Below are 11,067 nucleotides of genomic sequence, written 5' to 3' on the forward strand. Positions count from 1 at the left end.
ACAACTGTCAAATTTGCATGCACCCGTACAATTATTAGAAAATGATTAATGCTTAATGACTGTGCTGATTTACAATTTATGACATGAATTGCTTTCTGATTATTGTTATCATACATACATGTGCATCACATATTGCTTAATGTCATATCATTACTGCATGAGAACTTTATTGATTCAAATAATGCAAGAAACAAAGGTAGCAGAGTTATCAGATAAATCAGAAAAATGATGACGGAATTCAGTACATAGACAGACATGGTGTTGAGACACAGTATGAGCCAGAAACCAAGAGTTACACTAGTATAGTGTGTAGGAAAGTAAGGATCATAAGACTGCCTTCCTAGTGATAGTTTAAGTGCCGAAAAGTGCCTAAATCTTACATAAACTGCAGAATTCAGCAAAATTCAGCATTTAAACAACTTAATACCATGCAGAAATATGATTAAATGGTCCTAGATGCTTTCCTAAGTGTCGAGAATCAAAACTGTTACAAAAGTAACATAAAGCACACTAAACTGCATAGTTTAGCACCTTAACGAACCAATAACCAACCGAACAACCGGACACTACCCGAAACACCAAATTTTCACTAGAAGCACTGTTTTAACATTACCAAGCTAGTCATGGTCCCGAACATCATAACACACTATATAACATCTAGTAACTAAATAACCTAACTAAACACTTGAAATCTAACCATAATCTAACCATTTAGTTACAACCTAGCCTAAGACCCCCTACCTATAATCGGCCAACATGTGGCCCCCACATGAGATTTTATTGTTTATTATATTTGATCTTGTCTCACTTTTTAAAACATAAAAACCATTAGATTTTTGATGTTGGTGTGTTATAATAACTAACCTAAGGATCAAGACCATCATTCTCTAATTCACCTCAACACTTGAACTCACCTCCTTCCTCTCCCTCTTACCTACGGCCGTGAATAACCACCCACACATCCATCATCATCTTTCAATTCTCATCCATTCCATTACTACTCAAAGGTGTAAGAAGGTGTATAAGGAAGCTAGGAACTCTTGAAAGTTGAAGGGCCTCTTGCAAGTGCTTTTATCCACCTCATTTTCATCTAGTGATCATCCCTAGCCTTGAGCTAGTAGTAAGATCATTCTACTCTTTATTTTACATCTTGTTTTGGTGGTTAAAGAATGATACAAGTTGTTAATCATGAAGAACACTATGAATCTTGAATATGAAACTTGAACATAAGACTAAAATCATAAGAAATTATGTTGTTTAAGTGTTGTTATGTTTGTTGATCATTGATTGCTCATGTTATTGATGTAGATCATCATGTGATCTTGCTAGATAGTGATTAATGACATAATCTAGCAAGATGAGAGGATGATTATGTTAAGAATCAATAGATCATCCATATGTAAATCGTGAACTTGAAGTGTAAATTGTTTTTCTTGTAAAATGATGATCAAAGTAGATATAAAGTCTTGTAAATCTATGATTTTAAGGATGATTTTTTAAGAAACTAAGTTAAAAATACAAGAGTTACTTAAGCTTGGTTCTTAAAGAAATTAACCACATTTTTAGTTGTTAAACAAGTGTAGAAATATAAATGTAACAAGGAAAACTCAAGAAGAAACATTTTTTGAAAAAAAATGATTTACAAGTTGTAAAGGACTAATTTCTTTAAAAATGATGTTTTTAAATAAACAACCACACTTAGAAATTAAACACTTAGAAAAATATTCTTAAATAAATACTTACAAGTATGTTTTAAACCAAGGATTTTCATATAAAATTTGCCATAATTTCTGTTATAAAGATTATAAATATTGGAGGTTGGTTTTAGTAAATAAAAGTGACTAAATATGTATTTAGGAAAAGATATATTTAGATGTCACTATGTGTGTGATTATTTGTATATCATGTGTATTAGTTATATTATTTTACGACTTGAAATAATATAACTCACCAAAATACAAAGAAACTACAATCCAAAATATACCAAAATTCCAAGAAATAAATACATAACTTATACCCAAAGTATTGGAGAAACCGAACAAGAAATATAACTTACATGAATATTCCGGAATTTAATTCATAAGTATATTTTGGTAAATAGTATGTTGGACACAAGAGAACAAAAATATGATTTTTACTATTATTACAAAGATATATCATATTTTTTACAAGGAAAAAAATATATTATTTTTGGTAAGTAAAAATATATATTTTCTTGGAATTATTAGGAGATATGTTATTTTTGGGAGAAAATGTATATTTTCTTGAATAAACATGAAATACATTATTTTTGGGTGAAAAAAAATAAGTTTATATATATTTTCCAAGTTAAACTTGAAAATATATTATTTTTAAGGCTTATATGAAATTTATAAATATTTTTGCCAAGGAAAAAATTATAAGTAATTTTTCTATGTAATATTTCTTAAAATATAGATTGGGAATATATATTGATGTATTCTCCTATATATTAAAAGTTGAACGAAATGAACAGGAAATCTTAATTGTAATATAATAAAATATTAAATACCGTTTTATTTGTTTTATTATTTTCACATTATAATAATTGTTATCTTCTTTACTTTTTAAGTTTGATAACCTTGGTGTTAACCGCTACTTGTAAAGAAAATACCGGTTCGTTATCGATACATGAAGGTAAAAAACAGTACCAGCCTGGTATATAAAACGCCAAAAGTCGGTACCGGATTGAGTTTGATAATCTTTTAGTTCAATAAATTTGGTACTACTACCCAGTACCATTTGCTCATCCCTGATCACGGGTACCATACGAACAACAACGGTATCGAACAACTTTTTTTTTAGTTTCAGGGGTAGGGATGAGCTCGGTACCAACTGATACCGAATCGGTATTGGTACCGAAAATACCGGTTACGGTATCGGTATATGAAGGTAAAAACCGATAGTGAACCGATACTAGGAACGCCAAACATCAGTACCGAACTAGTACTTAAGATCTTTCGGTTCAGGAAATTCGGTACTGGTACCCATTACTATTTGCTCATCTCTGACTACGGGTTTCTACCGAACAACATCATTACCATACAACTTTTTTAGTTGATTTTATTTCGGTTATTTTTTAATGCTTTTTCCTACATTTTCTTTTAATTCTTCTCAGCGATTCCGTGTGCAACGCGCTCGTAGTGATTTCAAACATATATAAACACAGACTAAATAACAAAACAAGTTCGCCGCAACGTGGCGACGATTTTTATTAACTAGTTTTTATTAGAAATATTATTCCGGAAAAGTCAATACAAAAATTAAGTATAAGATACTTAATAAACACAATAAAATACGTATTCTCGTATGTATAAATATACACTGGAATACGCCATCGATACTTGGCAAAAATATACAAGGATAAGAATGTGAGTAAAAATACACCCATCCTTGGGAAGTTATACATGTACAAGTACATAAACATGTCAAGTTAAAATACATTATTTTAACTAATATTCCAGAATTCATAAATATAATTTAAGTTAAAATATTTATTATTTTAACAAATAATTATATAACTTGGAATAATATTAAAGACACAATGAAACGTAACTCAAAGACACTAATTAATACTAAGTCAAAGCACGACCCGCTCGTCTAATAGACCGTAGTACGTTGTAGGCAGTCGTGTACACTAGTAGCAACTTGGGTTACGTCGGATTGAAGAACGCAAAACTGTGAGTTCATGTCCCTCGTTTTCTTTTAACTGTTTTTAGTTTTATAACTTCGGGAGAGAAGTACATGTTACATACTGTTTACAAACGTTTATATGTGGTATGGTTAGCTAAGGAAAGTTACTGCTAGATCATGTGAGTGGTGGGTACAACGCTTAAGACCATTAATCCTCATTGTAGGACCGAGGGACATGAATGATAGATCTATTTTGGGTGTAGCGAGCCCACACCCATGTGGACTGGGGTTTGGCCCATGAGGTGTGTCTTATAGCCGGAGACAAATTTTGTTAGGTTTGAGCCTTCCTGCATCACGTCACACATATTAATGGCCTTGCAAACCATTAATGATTTGTTTTCCTTATGCTTTCATACCGGGATTTACAAACATACATACATACTTACTTATAATGATTACAAAGTTTATTCGAGCTCACACACTAAACACATGAACTCGCTCAACTTTTGTTGATGTTTTCAAAGTACATGTATTTCAGGAAACTAAGTATGGATCTGGCGGGCGTTGAAGTTTTCAAGTGTTGTTTGGAACAAAAGATGTCATCCAGTGTCGAATGGTTTGGAGTGTGTATCCTATCCTGGATAGGATACATATTCCAAAGCCTAGTTTTCATTAGTGTCGTTTGTGAAGTCCTTAAGGAGGTTGAAACTTGTTGGTGTTGTATTCTGAATGTGAAGTCTGTGTTTTGGGATTTAAAACAATATTGTTGTAATGTTTTAAAACTTAATCAATGGATGAACATCTCTAGTTTTATCATATAGTTGTTTGTTATGGTTGAATGCGATGATATTAAGCAAGTCACACATAATCACGCTTCTGCAAAAGTCAGGGTGTGATATCATATAGGTCCCCTATCGGTCTTGTATATGCCTATAGGCCTATACGGGTGTTGTATCGTATCTATTGTATCGTATTGTGTAGTATAATATTGTATAGTATAGTATAAGTCTCGTATAGGTCTTGTATAGGCTGATAGGCCTATGCGAGACATAAATCACACCTATGACCTATAGTCTTATACAGGACCTATACTACACCTATAGGCCTATATACAGGTGTTATATCATATCCTATAGCATCGTATCATATTGTATCGTATCGTATTGTATCATATCGTATCGTATAATGTATAATATAAGTCTTGTATATGCCTATATAGGTGTTGTATCATATCCTATACTTATTAGTTTTATTTATTTAAAATAGAAAATTATTTTGTATAAAAGTTTGCTAAAACGATTAATATTGTATAAAATGTTTGTAAAAAAATTATATATGCCCCATATTGGCCTATACGTGGCATATATGGGGCATGAGTCATATGCGAGACCTATACGAGGGGTCTTATATGCCACGTATAGGACTGTACGCGACGTATAGGAGCAGCCAAACCAGAACTGACTAGAGTCAGGCACTGAGTTTGATGTAACCCTATACGCCCCGTACAGGCATATAAGAGGCAGTGAGTGTGCAAATAGGCAGATGGGGTGTGTGGATAGTTTGAGCCATTTTGGTTGATCAATAGTTGCAAGAAAAAAATCTGTATGATTGAATATTAGTGTAACACTGAAAAAACTTGTTTACGGTGACAAATTTTATTTTGTGATTAGTAAACCATAATGGTATACCTAACTTTCTAAGACTATTAATTGTACAAACATTCACAGTTCATTTTTAGAAAATGTATTTTTATTTTCTAAACAACGACTTTCTTGTATCTTGCCATCGCATTCCCCAAATTTGAGAGCCCCGTTGTTTTACTCCGGCCTAACTATGTTGTCTTAACCCGCCCACGACGGCTTTAGAGTTTGGACATCTTCATGGACCTGGAAAGTTGTGTACATCTTCATGGACATGATGATATTATCCTCGCTAATAGGTTGGACATCTTCATGGACCTGGAAAGTTGTGTACATCTTCATGGACCTGGTATATTATTTGGATATCATTGAAGGTCGGTGGCCTCTAACACCTCTTGTCACAGATAACAATCATACCTAGAAATCAATAAAAATTAAATAATTAAATAACAACAACAACAATAATAAGGGTAAATTACATTTTTCGTTCTTTATGTTTGTATCGAATTGGAAAGGATGACCTTTAACTTCAATAATTCGTCACAGTCCTTTATTTGTTAAAGCCATTACATCATAGGTCCTTTAACACTAACCTGGTTATTTTTCATGGTTAAATCTAGTCATATGCATTGCACATGAGGGTATAATGGTCATTTCACCCAACTTTAAAAAAACTTAATCCTAGCTAGCCAAGTTAATCCTTCAAATCCCTTTGACTTTGTCTCACGCCTCTCCCCCTCTGCCACCAGCCACCACCATCATAACTCTGTCACCACCACCATAGCCGCCACACAACAATAACCTGCAAGTCGTCGACAACACCACCTTAACTCACCCACCTTCTCACCCCTAATCAGAAATCTAGGTTTCAACTGACCCACCTACCATCGTTAACACATTCCATCGCCACTAGATCTACCATCTCTCTCTGCCTGCGACCAAGCCTTCACGCACCCACAGATAACTATACACTGCTCATTTCAAATGGAGGATTTAACAATAATATATAATCAGTTTCAATAAGTAATCCTAAACACCTTAACTTCACAATAGACAACAATCAAGATTATGACCTACAATCAGAGAAAGCTTCACAGTAATCCCAAACATACTACTGTACCAAAACTAATAAAGGCCTCATCTTCTTATTTGCGAGTGAAATAAAAATGTTATGAATATTTAGCTTGAAGTTGTTTATTCCAAAAGGCGTATTCTATAAACAATAAGATATAATCAGTTTTAATAAGTAATCCCAAACACCCTGAGCTTCACAGTAGTCCTTTTAGTAGACAAAAGAGAGGGCTTGATTGTTGAAATTGTTGTTATTTTTGAAGGTCAAATTGTCAATATTGGTGTTTCTTCAATTGTATATGTTCTTCAAACCACACATCTCACCAGATCCAGATTATTAACGATACTTTGGTGATGCTGATGATTAGCGATACTCCGGTGATGTTGTCGATACTCATCCAAATCTATCATTATTCATCAATAAAAGGTTCATATTGTGTTCTGGATTTTGAAATTCTTTTTGTTTTATGTATGAAATGACTGTTTTTCCCTCATGTGCAAGGCACATGTCATACTTCACTGAAAACTTTAACCAGGTTAGTGCTAAAGGACCTATGGTGTAATGGTTTTAACAAGTAAAGGATTGTTGCTGTAATTATTGAAGTTAAATGTCATCCATTGCAATTCGATACAAACATAAAGGACGAAAAATGTAATTTACCCCAATAATAATAATAATAACCATAACAAAAACATTAATACCATCACAAAATTTATGAAGATTATCTTGGCACGATTTCTCCGACATCTTCAAATACTCGTCTCATGCATCATGCGAACGGATGTAAGAAAGTTAACGAATTGTAGACGTGCACTTCAGGCGTGCAGTTTTGCAACGAAGTGAAACCTAATTTGCGTCGAGCATCTTACCTTTGTTGGAAATATGTAAACATGTGTTCTAAACCACCAACAATTCGCAAGAATAGTCAACGACTCATGCGAAAATGATACCGGAAAGTATTATCATCATACAACGGATTTTCAGAAAAACAATCATATAGCACACGGTTATGTTATGAGCGGCCTAACGATCCCGTTCAAGTTGAGCACGCCATGTGAGTGGTTGTGAGGTTTTACCATAGTTGACTAATAGTTGTACCTTCGCTCAAACTGGTGGAAAGCCGGGTGGCAAATCAATTTTTTTAGAAAAAGTTGGAACGAAATCGAAAAGAATTATATAAGTTTATTTGAGAAGAATGAAAGATGCAGTAAAATTCATAAAGGTATATATATATATATATTGTTTAAATTTTAATTTTTTTTACTTAACCAGCCTAACTGCTAGTTCCCTCGATCCACGTGCACAAATGGCAGAGCCGGCTTTTGGCCCGGCCAACCCGTGCCGTCGGTCGAGGCCCAATTTTCCAAAGGCCCCGAAAGGTTTTTATAAGCTTATATATATATATATATATACTAAATTATATATTTAATTTATACATCCAATAATTTTGCCAAAAAGTGTTGGTGTTGGTGTGGAAAAACAACCTCAAGATAATGTAAAGGTCTTTAGTTCTAGTATTGACTCCACTACCAAGTTTTAGTTTTCTAGTTCATTTCCCTTGACCACAATTTTGTGCCCAATTTTTTTTTATCGCATGAGGCCTAAAGATTTTTTAGAGTTCTCGGGGACGGGTCTAACAAATGGCTTCACGACCGTTAACCCTTTGGTGAAGTGAGAGGCTTTGATACCCCAGGATGACATTAGGGCACCCGAGGCTACGTGATTGAGGCTTTAGCACTTCCACCACACATGCTCTTAGTATTGTATCAATATTTTTTTTTGAAATATATATTTTATCAACATGTTCTTAAGCTTTTTAAAATTAAGAAATACAAAAATTTTAAGCTTTTTAAAAATAAGAAATAGAAAAACTTTAACCACAAACAATATAAGTTGATCAAAAAGAAAAAAACACAAGTAATTGAAACCCTTGCCTTGTTCTTCTCCGTGTCCATCAGTCGCCGGCCACTTCTCTTTCATCTCTAACACTGCTTCTGCCCGACTGCCCTTGTTTTATTCCTTGTAGTGGTAAGATCTTTTCTTCTAAATTTACCATTTATCCATTGTTTGTGACTTCATGTTAAATTAATTTTTCATGTTAATTATTTTTTCTTTGTTATTGTTACTTTATATGTTTATGTTATTTTTATTTAAACCCATACGATGCCTATACGAGACCTATACGAGAATTATACTACACTGTATGATATGATACAATACGATACAATACGATACGAAACTATAGGATTAGATACAACACTCGTATAGGCCTGCAGGTATAATATAGGTCTCATATAGGCCTATAGGCATGTACAAGACCTATAGGGGACCTATACGAGACTTATACTATACACTATACAATACGATACGATACGATACGATACGGTACGATACGATACGATGCAACACCTGTATAGCCTTATAGGTGTAGTATTGGTCCCATATAGCACTATAGGTGTAGTTTAGGCCCCGTATAGGCCTATACAAGACCTATAGGGGACCTATACGAGACTTATGCTACATTATATGATACGATACAACACCCGTGTAGCCTTATAGATGTAGTATTGGTCCCATATAGCACTATAGGTGTAGTTTAGGCCCCGTATAGGCCAATACAAGACCTATAGGGGACCTATACGAGACTTATGCTACATTATATGATACAATACTACATCTATAGGCCCATACGAGGCCTATACGAGACTTATACTACACTATATTATACGATACAATACAACACCCATATAGGCCTATACGGGACCTCAACCACATTTATTATCCTAAAGGGACATATACTACACCTATGGGCGTACACGAGTGTTGTACCATATCCTATAGTATCGTATCATATCGTATTGTATTGTATCGTATCTTATCGTATCGTATCGTATCGTATAGTGTATAGTAGAAGTCTCCTATAGGTCTCCTATAGGTCTTGTATATGCCTATAGGCCTATACGGGACCTAAACCACACCTATAGTCCTATACGAGACCTATACTACAACTATAGGCCTATACGAGTGTTGTATCGTATCATATAGTCTCGTATCGTAAGTGTAGAATAAGTCTTGTATAGGCCTATACAGGACCTAAAGTACACCTATAGGCCTATATGGGTGTTGTATCGTATCCTATATTATCGTATCGTATTGTATCATATCATATCATATCATATCATATCATATCATATCATATCATATCATATCATATCATATCATATCATATCATATCATATCATATCATATCATATCATATCATATCATATCATATCATATCATATCATATCATATCATATCATATCATATCATATCATATCATATCATATCATATCATATCATATCATATCATATCATATCATATCATATCATATCATATCATATCATATCATATCATATCATATCATATCATATCATATCATATCATATCATATCATATCATATCATATCATATCATATCATATCATATCATATCATATCATATCATATCATATCATATCATATAGTGTGGTATAAGTCACGTATAGGTCTTGTATAAGGCTATAGGCCTATACGAGACATAAATCACACCTAAAGTCCTATACGGGACCTATACTACACCTATAGGCCTATACGGGTGTTGTATCGTATCTTATAGTATCGTATCGTATAATGTATAGTATAAGTCTCATATAGGTCCCCTATAGGTCTTGTATATGCCTATAGGCCTATACGGGACCTATACTACACCTATAGGCCTATACGGATGTTGTATCGTATCCTATTGTATCGTATCGTATCGTATTGTATCGTATTGTATCGTATCGTATCATATTGTATAGTGTAGTATAAGTCTTGTATAGGTCTTGTATAGGCCCATTGGCCTATACGGGACATAAATCACACCAATAGTCCTATACAGGACCTATACTACCCCTATAGGCCTATACGGGTGTTGTACCGTATCCTATAGTATCGTATCATATTGTATCATATCATGTCGTGTAATGTATAATATATGTCTTGTATAGGCCTATACAGGTGTTGTATCGTATCCTACACTTATTATTTTTATTTATTTAAAATACAAAACTTATTTTTGCCCCATATTGGCCTATACGTGACATATATGGGGTATGAGTCATATACGAGACTTATACGAGGGGTCTTATACGCCACATATAGGACTGTACGCGGCGTATAGAAGCAGCCAAACCAGAACTGTCTAGAGTCGGGTGCTAAGTTTGATGTAACCCTATACGCCCCGTATAGGCCTATACAAGGCAGTGAATGTGCAAATAGGCAGATGGGATGTGTGGATAGTTTAAGCCATTTTGAATGATAAATAGTTGCAAGAAAAAAAATTCTGTATGATTAAATATTACTGTAACCCTGAAAAAACTTGATTACAGTGACAAATTCTATTTTATGATTAGTAAAACATAATGGTATACCTAACTTTCTAAGACTATTAATTTACAAACATTCACAGTTCATTTTTAGAAAATGTATTTTTATTTTCTAAACGACGACTTTTTTGTGTTATGCCATCGCATTCCCCAAATTTGCGTGCCTCGTTGTCTTACTCCGGCCAGACTATGTTGTCTTAACCCGCCCATGGTGGCTTTAGAGTTTGGGCATCTTCATGGACCTGGAAAGTTGTGTACATCTTCATGGACCTGATGATATTATCCTCGCTAATAGGTTGGACATTATCATGGACCT

This window comes from Helianthus annuus, chromosome 2 (genome assembly GCF_002127325.2).
Source record: "Helianthus annuus cultivar XRQ/B chromosome 2, HanXRQr2.0-SUNRISE, whole genome shotgun sequence".
Classification (NCBI taxonomy): Eukaryota; Viridiplantae; Streptophyta; class Magnoliopsida; order Asterales; family Asteraceae; genus Helianthus; species Helianthus annuus.